Here is a 14,280-nt window from a genome sequence, read left to right on the forward strand (position 1 = left end):
TGATGATTTCTCTTAGCCTCGCTGAGATGGGTAATTTGTTTTTCAAAAAGACTTCAAAAAGGGTGCCTGGGGGGCTTAGTCAGTTAGGCGGCTGGCTTCAGCTTGGGTCATGATCCCAGGGTCCTGGGACTGAGCCCTGCATCGGGCTCCCTGCTCGGCGGGGAGTCTGCTTCTCCCTCTCTCTCTGCCTCTATCACCCCACTCCTGCTCTCTCTCTCTCTCTCTCTCTCTCTGTCAAATAAAGAAATAAAATTTTAAAAAAGAACACAAACAAAAGGCTTGGGGGAAAAAAGGGAGAACAAATAGGAAATTAAGGATAAGAAATACAAGAAGCCAGCTCTCTTGCCCCTTCCTCATGCTCTCGCCTGGCACAACCACACTTCACCTCAGAGGACTGACCGGGGCTCAGCAGCCACGGTACCCCTGTGTCAGTTCATGGTCCCCTTCTGGCACCTGGTCTCCCGGACACCCAGAGGAGAAGGAACTGGGCCAGAGCCCACTTAAGACATGTGTGCGTATTATGTCGCCTATCGTCTGTGCAGTGTGTGTTCTGGGTCCTCTGTGTGTGTGTGTGTGTGTGTGTGTGTGTGTGTGTGTGTGTGGTGTATGTGATGTAGACACACAAATTTAGAGACATAGTGCAGTGAATCTGGAGATCAAACAGAACTCAAGCCTGATCCTCTCCACCCACCTAGAACCCTCCCGCTTAGTCATGCAATCTGAGAGGTCTATTTTTCAGCAGGAGATGGTGAGGAGGGGGTGAGTGGCAGATTTAAGAATCCCTACTCTTAGCCGAGATGCCAACTCCTATATACACAGGATCTGTCTCAGCTCTGGATCCTATCAAGTAGTAAATAGTACTAGGTGCATGGAATAAATATGACACTCACATAAGAATTCTAACGGTTGAGTGGTAAGAGTGCAGCCTTGTTACAAAAGCACAATGCAGAATCAAAGTACTGAGCTGCCAGTGAGAATATGGAGGGAGTTGAGAATCGTTTGACTTAATTATTTCATTACAGTCTGTACCATGGAATATGCACGGGCACAATATTTATATAACAATATTGATGATATTTCTTGGGCTTTCCTTATATCACAGTAAAAAAAAAAGGCAGAGAGGAAAAAGAATCCACTTAGTTGGAAATAACTCATCCTTATTTCCAGACCAAACCCTACAATTGAATTCAGTCTCTGAAATTTGGGTAAATTGCATGATTTCGTTTCCACTCTGACCTTTGGAATCTGGCTGATTAAGGCTCAGTCTGCAAGTGCAGCTGGTCTGTCCTTATACAAAACTGACCCACTAGAGACCCGGCAACCAGCTACTAATCATCCAGTTTCTGGTTAATCTTTACTGATTACGAGTTCCCAGATTTTTCCAACTGCCTGCATTCAGGTGTGTGAAGGAGCTTTTCCCTCTCGCCTTTGTCCTGCCGCATGAGGACGTGAGGGACAGTTTTGCGTGGGAAGGGTCTCTGTACAGCTTACGGAAGACTCATGGACAGCGAGTAAGCCCTGAGGCTGGGGCCTCCAGGCCAAGCCACAAGCCGAGGGCCCACACCAGCTTGCCTCTGATCCTACTTCTTCCTCCTGTGACCAGAATGGAACCGTGGGAATCCGGGTGGCCTTAGCACACACCACACCATCAGGGAGAGCCTCCTTGCCGGCTATAAAAGGAAGACACCGAGATTAACCTCAGGGTCCTGTCTGTGGTCTCCGGGTTTATGGGCAGGACATTTCGCAGGGTAACTGTGTGTTAAGGATATACTTTGGCTATCTCCCCTGGCAGGGTCAGTTGGAGGGAGAGCTAATCACTCAGTAAACAGAGAGAAGAGAGATGCTTATACTTAATAAGCCATTGCAAATGGAAAAAGCCGGCTCCTACCCAATGTGATTCTCTCTAGAAACAAATGGCTTGGATCCAAACACTACAAAGCCCTTTCAGAACGCTGAGGGGTCTCCTGGTCCCAGCGCCCCCAGGACGTAATCCCTCTGCCTCATCCCTTTCCCAGGGAAGTAGCTTTAACAAGGGAAGAGGAAATAATTGTGTGTGTGTGTGTGTGTGTGTGTGTGTGTGCTGCGCGCATGTGTCACGGTCAGGATTTTTTTCTTTTGTCTTAAGTTACGGAGCTCCTGATGTGCAGCACATCCTTCTCTCTGGGGAGCAGACACAGCAATTAAAGGGGAGGGCCAGACGAAGGCTGGAGCTGTGGTGCTGGGAACTGCCTTGGCAGCACCCTTCCCCAAGGGGTGCCCAGCCCCCTCCCCTGCACCCCCTGAGCCCCGGAGAGCTACCGCACCGCCACCACCGAGCCCTAGCTGTTCAGCAAGCGGCAAAGTTGGCCTGGTGGCAGAAGGGAGGTCGAGGTCCCTGCCAAGGCTTGCTGCTCTGGTTTCTCTCATCTCCATCCTGTGCCAACCCTCCTGTCAGATGGAAGGAAGAGTGTGCTTCAGTGGGCCAAGGAAATTTCAGGCTAAGAGCTTCGGCCACCACCATCCTCTCCGTGTAGCCTCTTGGGCCTGCTCTAGATATTTCCACTGAAAATGTGGGCAATAAAAACACTAACCTGGGGGTTCCAGGCTGGCTCAGTTGGTAAAGCAGACGGCTCTTCATCTCAGGGTCCTAAGCTTGAGCCCCACACAGGGGAGGGGGGAGAGGTAGAGTTCACTTAAAAAAAAAAAAAAAAAAACCAAGCCAAAACAAAACCACTAGCCTGTTTCCCCAGGCACTACTGTAAAAAAAGAAGAAAGGATAATAGAGCGCTTTGTAAATACACTACACATAAGTACTAAATAAGACTGGCATGAGGTTACTGGCAGACAGGGCCATGGAAGGAAGTGGAAGGATGCTTTGTACGAGACAGAGCGTCCAAGCAAGGGATTCTGGGAGTACAATGGCAGTCCCCCCTGCTTGCACACTTGCTTTTTTTTCTCCCCTCCTAGAAAAAAAGGACTTCAAAGATTTCCAGAAGTCCACATGGCCGATGTCTGGGACACTAGCATGTCTTTCAATCCAAACAAATCAAAGAATCCAGGAAGAAGACAAGCACCATTCCCCACCCCACCCCCACTAAGAGAGGGTGAATCTCTGGTCTCCTTCTGGAAACAAAGAAAGGAACAAGGCTTATTAATCCAAATCCACTCCATGTTCCAGCTCGTGATTAGAAAGTGGTGCCAAAACATGGTCATCAAGCAGTGTTAGTTTTGTGTGCTCCTCTCTCTTGGCCATTTCTCTTCTTCCTCTCTTTCTAGAACTGGATGCAATACAAAAGAGCAGAGATTTGAACTACTTACCAGGATATCTCCACTCTGCTAAAAATCTGTGGTTAAATTGCCTTATTAGTTATTATTTCATTATGTTTGTACATTTACACTTGAAACAAAGATTTAAAACTACAGTGAGTTACCAGTTCATGCCCATTAGGATGGCTAGTATAAAAAAGAAGAAGAGGAGGAGGAGGAAGAAGAAAAACCCAGAACACAGCAAGTGCTGGTGAGGATGTGGAGAAATCGGAACGCTTATTCACTGCTGGCAGGAATGAAAAATGGTGCAGCTACTATGGAGAATGGCATGACTGCTCCTCAGAAAATTAGATGTAGACTTACCAGATGATCCAGCAATTCCACTTCTAGGTATAGACCCCAAAGAATCAAAAGGGAAGAGCTCAAAGAGCTATTTGTTTGTTTGGGTTTTTTTAGAACTTAAAAAATTTTAATATAGTTCAAATCAGTGGGCCAGGTTCATTTTAGCTCCTTCACTGCCAAACCTGGGGGCAGAGACTGCTTGAGTTTCTCTGCCTTCTCTTTGTCTGTGATGACCAAAGTATAAAGATATTGGCTGCATCGAACTTTAAACTTCACATTATCCTTATTCTTCTTGATCTTGACGGATTTGGTGTCCTTTCGGCCGGGCCATCAGCAAGAAGTCCTTGATTTCCTCGATTTTGCAAGGCATGGCAACGGGGCGCGCGGGGGTAGCGCGTGGCCGGCACCCACTTGCGGATTACCCCGGATTCTCAAAGAGCTATTTGTAGGCCCAAGTTCATAGCTTTATTCACAATAAGCAAAGGGTGGACACAGCTCAAGTGTCCACTGATGGATGAATGGATAAACAAAATGTGGTCTTCCCATACAACAGAATACTATTCAGCCTTAAAAAGGAAGTAAATTCTGACACATGCTACGACACCGATGAACCTGGAGGATACTGAACTGAGTGAAGTAAGCCAGTCACAAAAGGATAAACAGTGGATGATTCCACTTCCATAAGGTACCTAGAGTAGTTAAATCCATAGAGACAGAAAGTAGAATGGTTCCCCCGGAGCCAGGGGGAAAGGGAAATGTGGAGTTCGTGTTTCATGGGTAGAGAGTTTCAGTTTAAAAGATGAAAATGTTCTGCAGATGGATGGTGGTGATGGTTGTACACAATGGTAATGTCCTTAATGCCACTGAACTACACACCTCAAAATGGTTAACATGATAAATGTATGTGTATTGTACCATAACAAAAAATATTAGTCCATCTGACAGCATGTTCTAGCCTCATAACATTTGAGGGAGGAAAAGGCTTTCTGATCTCCATTCTATAGCCCCGAGGAAGGGAGGACAGAGGGTCATCACCGAGATCCAACACTTCCTCCTGGAATCTGGACTCCAGCCTGGCCACCTCTGATCACATGGCCAACTTCAACCCCCCCCTCCCCCAAAGGCTGTCCACAGGCCTTCCTGCCTCTGGCCCTTTACTGGGAGGCATCGGAGACTGGTCACCCCCACTGTTAACCGGAAGGACAGCTGGCAGCCCTGGGATCTCCTGAGATCCCAGGTGATTAGGCCTGACCGGCACCTCTCCTCCTTGTCCGCCTTGATTCATAGCAGGTCAGAGATACCAGCCTCTCTACTGCCTTCCCAGACCCTGCAGATCTCCTGACCTGACAGGAGTGCATTGTTCCAGTTTCTATCTCCTGTGACCAAGTGCCTTGCAGTGTCCTGGAACCTTTAGGAGAGGCCTGGAACTCCTCAAACGGAGGTGGGTGCCTCTCTCCCATTCCCCTCCTTTGCCCTCTTCAGAGACCCTTCTGTCCTGGACTTCACCATTTGCAAATTCCGCGCACTTACCAGGACTGCTCTTCAGAACCCAATCCCTCCCTCCCTGGGGACATTAAAGCTCTCCTGAGGCCACCGCAGGACTAAACTCTCCTCAGTTGAGCACTTCTCTTCTGTTTCTTTTTTTTTTTTTTTTCTTTTCTGTTTCCTTATCGTTATCCTCTTTCACCTCCTTTCCCGATCCCCCTGGAAGCGTCTCTGGCCGCTCTTCATTATATGGTCGTTCCTTTTGGAAAACAGGTGTGCTCTCCCCGGGCTTCTTGGGACTTTCCCTCAAGGCCCAAAAGGAAAAAGAGAGAACTCGAGCAACAGCAGGACCCTGTCAAGGCAGGTGCAGGGCGATCCGTCCTCCTCTGTGGCCTGGGGGAACTCGGAAGGGAGGCGAGGGCAGGGCGCCTGGGACAGTCCCAGGCGGGCGGCGGGCAGGCGGGCAGGCGGGCAGGCGGGCACCGCTTTCCTGGGAAAGTGGCCTTCGGAGGGGGGCTCCGGAGTTCCAGGGCGTGTCTGTCCGTGCGTGCCGGGGATGGGGTGGGGGAGCGTGGCCCCGCTGCACGGGGAGGGCGGGGCACAGGACCCTCCACCGCCGGGCCCCGCGCCTCGTGGGTCCTAACCTCCACCCAGCGCCAACTTTTTGCTGCTCCCGTTAGATGGCGCTCGAGACTTTCTAACCACTTGTGAAAGTGAGCCTGGCCCGGAACAAAAAGCACCGCGGGGTGTGAGTGTGAGTGTGAGTGAGTGTGATTGGGAGGGCGCGCGCGAGGCCGGGCACCTGGCGGGGCCCCGTCGCGGGTCAGCCGGGCCGGACGGGAGCGCGCTCCCGGGGAGGGGGGGGGCGCACCGCCCGCCGAGAACTTTGGCCTTTCTCCTCGCCCGAGTGGGGAACACTTGGGGTGGCTGCCCGGCCCCCGGCTGCGCTCCCCGGAGGAGGCGGGCGCCCGGCCGCAGCCTGGGGAGGCCGGCGCGGCCGGCGGGGGAGCCCCGGGCCTGGGTGCGCGCGAGGAGAGGGTCCGAGCGGGGCCGCGTCCTGGGGCGCAGACACCGGCCCCGGGACGCGCTCACCGCCACCCCTCCCTCCGCCTGGGCTCACCGCCCCGGCTCTGCGAGAAGGGGGCAGGTGCGGGGTTTGTTGCCTTAACCGTTCAAAGAAAACTGCTGAGTGCAAGGTTTAATAAACTTCGTGCGTGCGTGCGTGCGTCTCCAGCACCCGGGGGCAAACTTTCTTGCTGACCCCAACGCAGGTTGAGCCCGAGGGGTGCAGTCTAACAGCCTCCTTTTTTCAAGAGCCCCTAGGTACCCTAGGACGTAAGATGCGATCGCTGATCTTAAACGAAGCGATCAGGGATCCAGGTGGGAGCTTTGTCTCCGCCACCAAGTGCATCTCTCCTTCCTTGCCCTGCGAGAAAAGTGGCTCGACGAGAAGGCGCTGCCGTCCCCGATCTCTCCTTCACAGCAGCCAGAGCGGACCCCGCGGCGGACGGGCGACGCGTCGCCCCAACCTCGGGAGCACACGGGAGCCCAGACCCTCCTTTGTGCCTCCCCGCGGCGGCGAACTTTGCCGCGCGGTCGGTTCTCCTTTAAGAAAGTCGCGATCTCGGAATATTCCAGGCCTGGGGCGGCCGGCGGGGCGGAGGGGAGCCCAGCGGCCAGGGTCCCCGCGCGCGCAGGGCCCGGGCGCACGGCGAGCGCGTCCACACCCGCGGGCCCCGGCGAGAACCCGGGGCTGGGAGGGCGGGGGCTGAAGAGAGCAAAGGGCTAGGAGCAAGGGGGCTGGGGCCGGGAGCTGGGCGCGGGGCGAGCGGGCCGTCGCGTTCATTTCCATAAGAAAGCTGAAATCGCGGTTGGAGGGAGGATTTCTCGCCCCTACCGCCCTCCCTCTAGACCCGGGTTTCTGCAAGAAGCGGGCTCGGGAGCTCAGAGCCCTCCGCGTGCGAGCCGGTCTTTGCTGGTATTGATAAAACGTGGTTTCAAATGTTGCCCGGACTGAGGCCGGTTTCCTGCCTGTGCGGAGTGGAAGGACCGCGCGGGGTGAGTCCAGAGCGCGGCGGAGCGGGCAGGAGCAGAGGGCGGGCGGCCCGAGGCGCAGAGCAAGTTCTCCGGTGGGGTCCTCAAGAGGAGAGCCTGGGCGATCGAAGGCCCCGGGGACAGGAGAGAGAGAGAGAGAGAGAGAGAGAGAGAGAGAGAGAGGGAGAGGAGGGGGTGGCGTGGGGGGCATGATCTGCCAAGAAGGGTCCCCAAGCCCCCAGCCCAACCGCCTGGCTAGTGGGAAGGTCTGGCCCGCCCCGCGCGGTGTCCCGCTTCAAAGACCTGGGCAAACTTTTCCTCGCTGCCGCAGACCCTCTTCCTGAGAAGGAATAAAGTGAACTTGCCCAGATACTGGATTCCACGGACAGTTCAGTTGTTCTTGCTTTTGCCTGGAGTCTCTATTCGGCTTTCAATGTGAACAACAGCCATGTGTCCTCAATTCTATTATATATATATAAAATCTCTCCTAGGTACTTTATGATCCCATCTGGAGGAATTAAAACCCAGATCTGTAATGTTTATTCTTAGATAGTTTACAAAAAGCAGGGGGAAAAATGTGTGAGACACATGTCTGCAAATATAACAAAAGTACTTTCCCTTCTGCTTGAAAAAGTTGCCTGCAAATGGCTTCCCCTTACTGCTTCTGGACCACCTGTACTTCCCCCCCCTCCACCCCAAGAAACCAAATGGGGTCAGGAAGAAAGCCACCAATCAGATCAAGCAATTAAAAACCAATTACGACTATTAGTGACTTTATTACTCATGATTGGAGTGGAGGACTCCAAACCTGCTCAAGGTAATCAAGCTGTTTTGAGAAGCCTGCTACCTAAGATTTTTACAGCACTCCACCCCAATAAAGGAGGTAAGAAGGTAGAGGGGATGTTTCCAAAGAGTTCTCCAGTAGGTAGCCCATAGTCAATGCTGACTCTATTTCTTTCAGTAAAGTTTATTGCTACTTCTGATAAATAATGGAGTCCACGTTTCCACCAGGCATCGAGTTATGCGATGTATGACTGCTGATGGTGGTTACAAGGTTTGGAGGCAGAGGTGGGGTGAGCAGGGTGTGTTCTCTCACCGGTTACTCTGGGAATACTTAAGCCCTAGAAAATTTTAAGGAGCGAGTGTCTATAAACCTTCGGATGGAGAGTAGTGGATATAGAGATGGCTGGGAGGTGAGGAAGTGAGGAATGGTGAGCTCAGGGAGCAAAGGAGGAAGAAGGAAATTGGCCTAGGTTTTACATTTTCTTTTTGCTCCTGGGGTGAAATGGTGTGGGCCTGTCAAAAGCTGAGCGACTGTTTGAAAAGTAAAGGTTAGTGAGAAGCGTCTGTTGGTGCAAAGGCTGCTGTGGCTGGGTTTCTTTATTTCTGAAGATGGTTTGTCACTCCTGCTTGCCTCTTTATTGACACCCTTTCTATCCCCAATGCATAGGTTCTGGGATGGGAGGAGGCAGCATGGAGGGCACAAGGGAATGGACTGCTGGTGGGGATTCCGTAGCAAGAAGAGAAGATGGGGCAGCTTGCAGGGGCTCTGGTCCTTGCAGGGGGTGGAAGGTGGAGCTGGCCCTCTGGTCCTCTCTGGCTGTACTACCAGGAGTTCTAGGGCTCTATGCTAGGAAAAAAGAGAGAGAGAAAGAAAAAAGAAAAAAGAAAAAGACCAGAGCTCTTCCCAAGTGCCCACGAAGCAGGTGGGCTAAGCAGCCAGACAGTTGGATGAGCCAGCAGTTCATTTTGGTGCAGGTCACCTCCGCTCCGTGCCCCAGAGTTCAGCCCTTCATTTGGGCCCGTCAGGACGCTGAGTGAGTCGGGGGCAGTGAGTGTCAAGTCCGTCTGGTTTGGGACTTTGCCCCCGCACCTTGGCTCCCGGGTGGAGGCCCAGAGCAGCAGCGTGCATCTGGTTCTGATGTGTTTACCAGGCTGGTATGGAGATGCCCGGGCTCTGGCTGGCAGAAATCTGAGCTGCTTGTGAGAAGCAAACTCCTCTGCTAAGCGGCGGCGTGAAAGTTTGGATGGTTTCAGAGTGCCGGGTGGCCCCTTCTCCTGATGTGAAGCACATGATCACCCCCTCCCCGTTCTATTTTGTTAGAGTTAATTGCCCAGCAGAGAGGGATCTCACACCTCAGCCAAGGAACACAGCAGAGGAGGACTCCTCCATAGGTAACAGGAGAGGCTGGAACCATCCAGGATGCCCGAAAGGTCCAAACCCCTCACCTGAATGAAATGGGCCTGGGCTAGTCTCCTTCCTCTGGCCCCTGGGTACTTGCCTCTTCTGCCTGGCCCCAGCTGCGAGCAACTTCAGAAGAGCCTGAGGCCTCAGAGTAAAACTACCCTAGCTTCCTTGAGTGGGCAGCCGAACCCCAGAGGCAGATCTTCACAGGACAGCTTCATATGTCAGCAACAAATTCCCTGCTGACCCTGGGAACACCATGAAAGAGGGGGCAAGAGCTGGCATGAAGCTCCCCTTACTCTCAGCCATTTGGGCCCTGCCTACCACTGAGCCTGGCAGGGGGGAGAGGGGCAGGGCTTGGGAACAGGGCTAAGAAAACCCATTGTTCCCGGGCCTTGGGTCAGCTGCAGACAAGCCAGAGACACAATTCCTATGAGGAGGGGTGGGGGTGGAAGGTGGAGCTGACCCTCTGGTCCTCTCTGGCTGTACTACCAGGAGTTCTAGGGCTCTATGCTAGGAAAAAAGAAAGAGAGAGAGAAAGAAAAAAGAAAAAGAAAAAAGAAAAAGACCACAGCTCTTCCCAAGTGCCCATGTGAACTATTTGAGGTGGCCTGGGGCCAGATACCAGAGGGCCCTTTGGTCCCTCTGACCTGCCCTGCACACCCCCACCCCCCAAATTTACGCTACAGGAAGCTCACATCACCTAGGTCTGGCCAGACTTGCTTTCTCAGAAAACCTGGCAACCTGGTGGGGGAGTCTGGTCAGAGGTGGAGGCAGTTGTTCAAGATGTGAGGTAAGCTGGCAGAAGGAGTTTGATCTGTCCCCGGCACCCCAGTAAACACAAATAAATTTTGTTCCTTAAAAAGAAAGATTAGAACTTTAAACTTTTCCCAGCCAGAAACCCACCTCATTTCATCAGGGTCTCTTGTCCGCAGCCATATCCCATCCTGCCTCTTTTTTCTTTCTCTGTGGCCTAAGGTTGCATTTTAGGGGGCTTTCTCTAGCGCTGCTCACGTCAGCAAGCCTCCCTGTCTCCAGCCTCACCCCATCTCCCCGCATGGAATTGTAGTCGGAAACCACACGCACACACAAGTTCTCGTTAAAATTTTCTGCTATTCTTCTTGACTGGAAGAGTTGACAAGACATAGACATTAAGTTGCATAAAATACAGTGGACTGATCAGCCAGAAAGCATCTCATTTGCACTTGTACGGAGCCAGGGGCAGGAGCCGGTGTCACTCACGGCCTCCAGCCCTCCCCGCGCTGCTGCAGGGCTGCCTGGCTGGAATTTCCTAGCGGGCCCCACTGCCGAGGCCATTTGTGAGGTCGGAGCCCCCAGCCGCCCAGGCCAGCCAAGGGTGTGGGGGGGGCAAGTTGGGGAGGCAGAGGCCTCTGGAGTCCTGGCCTGAGGGCTGGAGCCAGCTTGGGCCGACCTTCCTCTTGGGGCTGCTGGGAGGGCCGTGGGGGCTGAGAGGCCCAACTGGGTGGGCACAGGCAGCTGGATGCCCCAGGTCTGCAGCCATTCTGAGGGGCTCCCTCTGAGTTGAATGGAAGAAAGGGGACACCATGAAGGAGAGAGATGGTCACTGAGCACAGTTTGTACCCACCTCTACCTCTCTCCCCGGGTTTTGTTCTCATTCCCTCCTCTGTCATATGTGGAGGGGTACCTGGATCTCAGCGGTTCCTTCACTTCGTCCTCTTGACCTCAGAGGCTGAGGGCTTCTCTCATTTCTCTTGTCTCCCCGAGCTCTGCTCCTGGGCCCAGCAATCCCTGAAAAATGCTCCTCACTTCAGCTCCCAGAGGCATGTGGGAGCTGCTCTGGGTGCCTAGGGATCCTGGCTGGAGGCACTGAGGGTGAAGTTTTGGGGTCCTTAGGCTGTACCCTCTCACCACTCACAATCACTATCTGGCTTTGCTGTTAAGTTTTTCCTCCCCAGATGCTAGGGCTTCAGTGCTTATCCACCGATGGTGCTGGGTGCCTACCAGGTTCCGGTGGCGGTAGCAGGAGGCCTGGAGGCAGTGGTGATAGAGGGGCCAGAGGACATCAGGTTCCCCTCCCCCGCCGCCACCTGGTGGGGGGTGGTGGGAGGGCCGGGCGACCAAGCCTAGGCTCTGTGAGCACACCAAAAGCGCGTCCTGGGTGTATCTTTTCCACCGTGTCCTGCTGGCTCTCCTTGCAAAGGCCAAGGTGACTCAGATAGCTGCCACTCCCAGGAGCTCCCCTTTTCTCCAGCGCTCTTCTTGCCCAGCAGGGAGGCATAGGGATTGCTGGATTGCAGCCCTTCACCTTCCAGGGGCCAATCCAGGGCAAGGGATGTTGTCCAACAAGACCACTGCCTCACCGGGCCGCCAGGGAACGGCCACCGACAGGCCCAGGGGACCCAGGCACAGCCCCCCACCCGTGCCCGGGTGGCCTGCAGTAGTGCAAGGGCCGAGGCTGTGAGGCCAGTCAGCCAGCCCCACACCACTGATAGCTGGGGCACGTCTGCCGAGCCCCGGGGAACAACCAACGGACTCTGTGTCCCGGAAGCCGGGGACACGCCTGTAAGGTGTGTGATAATTTAAAGATCCTTGATACTACTTTTGCAGGAATCCTTTGTTATAGCTTTGTCAGCCTGCGCGCCTTTAGCAGCTCCCCCTCCTCGACCCTCCTCCCCCTCACCCCCCCAACCCTGTCCCCCTGCGAAGAGGGCCTGGTGCTGGGGATCTGCCCAGATCAACTGCCCTGCTCCAGATCCCCTCCTGTGAAAGGCTTGTCCCTTGGTTCCAATCTCCCCTACGTGCTTGGGGCAAATGAACACGGTTCCAACCGCCTTTGCCTTGGGAGGCTCTTCTGGAAGAACAGGCTTTCTGAATGTGACCTCGGACTGCTGCAGTGGTGGACTCCTGCTGCTGGCAAATGAGTGGCTCACCTGCAACCAGCACCTGGGACTGCGATGGGCACAGCGGGGTGCATGGAGGAAGGGGTAACTTTCCCTCCCAGATAAGGGTTTGAGGATTCCTTCAGAAAGAGCTGGGTGAGGATAATACAGAGCTCGGAACTAACTTGGCTTCTACTGGCTTTAGGGCCACCAGGTCCCAGCAATCCTTGAATATGATTTGTCCTCCCCTCCAAAGCCCAAATTAGACATGACTCCTCTTTTGGTCAAAGCACAGCTCTAGGTAGGGTGTTTAAAGGACGCTGGGGCACAGAAGAGATGCAAGTAAACTTACATGCTTCGCCATATATGGCTATGCATTTCCCCATAGACTTCCTATCTAATTTGTCTTCATTCCTCCTTTCTAGGCCTTAATGCCTGTGTAGAGTCACTGGGAGAAAAATCAGACGGAAGCACCTCTCCCTGTAGAAAGTTCTGTATGTTATGTAACACTCACACGGGGTTCCTCAAGTTACCATTTTGCTGCAAATCAGCCGGCACACGGGTTTTCTGGCCACGAGGTGGGGGTGAGAGTGTCAGGGTGATCCTAATAGAGGCGGGGGGAGGTGGGGGTGAGAGTGTCAGGGTGATCCTAATAGAGGCGGGGGGGCTTCATTCCCTGGAGACTTTTATTCCCCTCCTTGAAGCCGAGTTCAAGGCCCAGGAACAAAGTGGGCAAGTAACTGATCTGTCCTTTGGTCTCTCTCTTCCCTTTTACGGCCTCGCCTGGCTAGCAAGGTCCCCCTCTTTGATAAATAGAGGAAAGCCGGTGGGATCAGGTACATATGTAAATAGTGCGGACCCCGGTGGCCCCTCCTCATTGAAAAGCTCCATCTCAGGTGCAGGTTGCTCAGTACCACCACCTCCACTCCCCCAGGCTTCGTTGGACCCAAGACTACTTACTCTGCATCCTTCTCTTGTTGAAAACATCCAGGACAACTATTAAATAGTTCTTGGAAGAATTAAGGACATTTCTCGGGTCGAGATGTTTCTAAACCTCGGGAAGAATCTTCAAGGAGTACAAAGTATAATCAGTAGGGCCGCCTGAGCAAGTTTGAAAGACTTCTTCCCCCTCCAAAATGTTAATTAAAAATACTTTGTAGACGTTATTGTGTTCACTAATGGGTTTTTCCCCACATTGTAACCTACAGATTCTTCTCCAGACCAAGCTAGGAAGGCATTTATTTTCATTTTGTTAGTTTCTGGGTGATACCAGTCCTCTGATTAGGCTTTTTAATTTATTTTTAAAAAACTCTGCTGGGGAGTTTTCAACCTCGGAAGTGTAAATGAAAAATAGACTCTCTGCCTCCCAGATTCTTACAGGGGTGGAGGAGTAGAACAAACCTGCCCAGCCCCAGCTCACACCTCCAAGTTGCCCTGCCTGAACCCCGGGTAGAGTGAGGGTAGCAGGTTTTGGCACCTTTTATTTCAGTGCTGGCACAAAGTGAGCTCTTTGAAATGAATATCTATTCTATTTCAGTGTGCAGTGTTCCAGCCGACTAAATGGGCTTGCCTTCTGCCGGGAGGCAGTCCTGGAGGACACAACTAATGTGCAATCTCCCAGGAAGCTCTTCATCAGAACATCCCTTGTCCTTTTGTTTTTGTTTTTGTATTAAAAAGATGTTTTTGCTTTCCTCTCAGCGTCCGGCCTGTTGTTTTGTAGCTACAACAATAAAACACGAACAGTTTATCACTCTTTTTGTCCTTTGTAAACATGTCATGTCTTGGGATGTCACAAAGCCCCAGACACACCTCGGCATGTCCCGTGCTTCTGATGTTTACTTGCTACTCACCAGGTCACCCAGAGACCCACACTTCATTCTGCCTTTCCCCAGATGGTTCTCTCCCAAACAAGGTCCCTCTTCCCAACTTGCAAGGACAGGTGATTCACTTCAAGGTAGCTTCTCAGATTAGGGAACACCACACTCAGGTTCTCTAGGTAACTGGTACTGGCCTATACTGGTGACTAGGGAGCCCGGTGCTAGCATCTCCCCAGGATCACGCCTCTCAAGAAGGAGAGAGAATGACAGGCACGTTTCCACAGACATTTCTAAAACTATGGCAACTAAT

General features: G+C 52.9%; 2 long non-coding RNA genes and 1 pseudogene across 5 annotated transcripts; 1 reads left to right on the forward strand and 2 right to left on the reverse strand.

Moving 5' to 3' along the window:
• Positions 1-3,693: 3,693 nt before the first annotated feature.
• LOC140643049 (large ribosomal subunit protein eL38 pseudogene) lies at positions 3,694-3,973 on the reverse strand (annotated as a pseudogene).
• Positions 3,974-4,622: 649 nt separating this feature from the next.
• On the forward strand, positions 4,623-13,844 carry LOC140643052 (uncharacterized). 4 transcript variants are annotated; one of them, XR_012039459.1, is made up of 6 exons: positions 4,623-5,029; positions 5,347-5,433; positions 6,388-7,131; positions 12,579-12,647; positions 12,945-12,989; positions 13,088-13,844. It is a non-coding gene; the product is annotated as an uncharacterized lncRNA (long non-coding RNA). The 4 variants fall into 4 exon arrangements; XR_012039460.1 differs by having other exon boundaries at positions 12,949-12,989; XR_012039461.1 differs by having other exon boundaries at positions 4,623-4,825; positions 4,913-5,029; positions 12,949-13,844.
• Positions 7,864-11,938, reverse strand: LOC140643053 (uncharacterized). Its single transcript, XR_012039462.1, has 2 exons — positions 11,276-11,938; positions 7,864-10,829 (listed from the first exon to the last, which is right to left on the reverse strand). It is a non-coding gene; the product is annotated as an uncharacterized lncRNA (long non-coding RNA).
• Positions 13,845-14,280: the final 436 nt, after the last annotated feature.

Source organism: Canis lupus, chromosome 11 (assembly GCF_048164855.1).
Source record: "Canis lupus baileyi chromosome 11, mCanLup2.hap1, whole genome shotgun sequence".
NCBI classification, from domain to species: domain Eukaryota; kingdom Metazoa; phylum Chordata; class Mammalia; order Carnivora; family Canidae; genus Canis; species Canis lupus.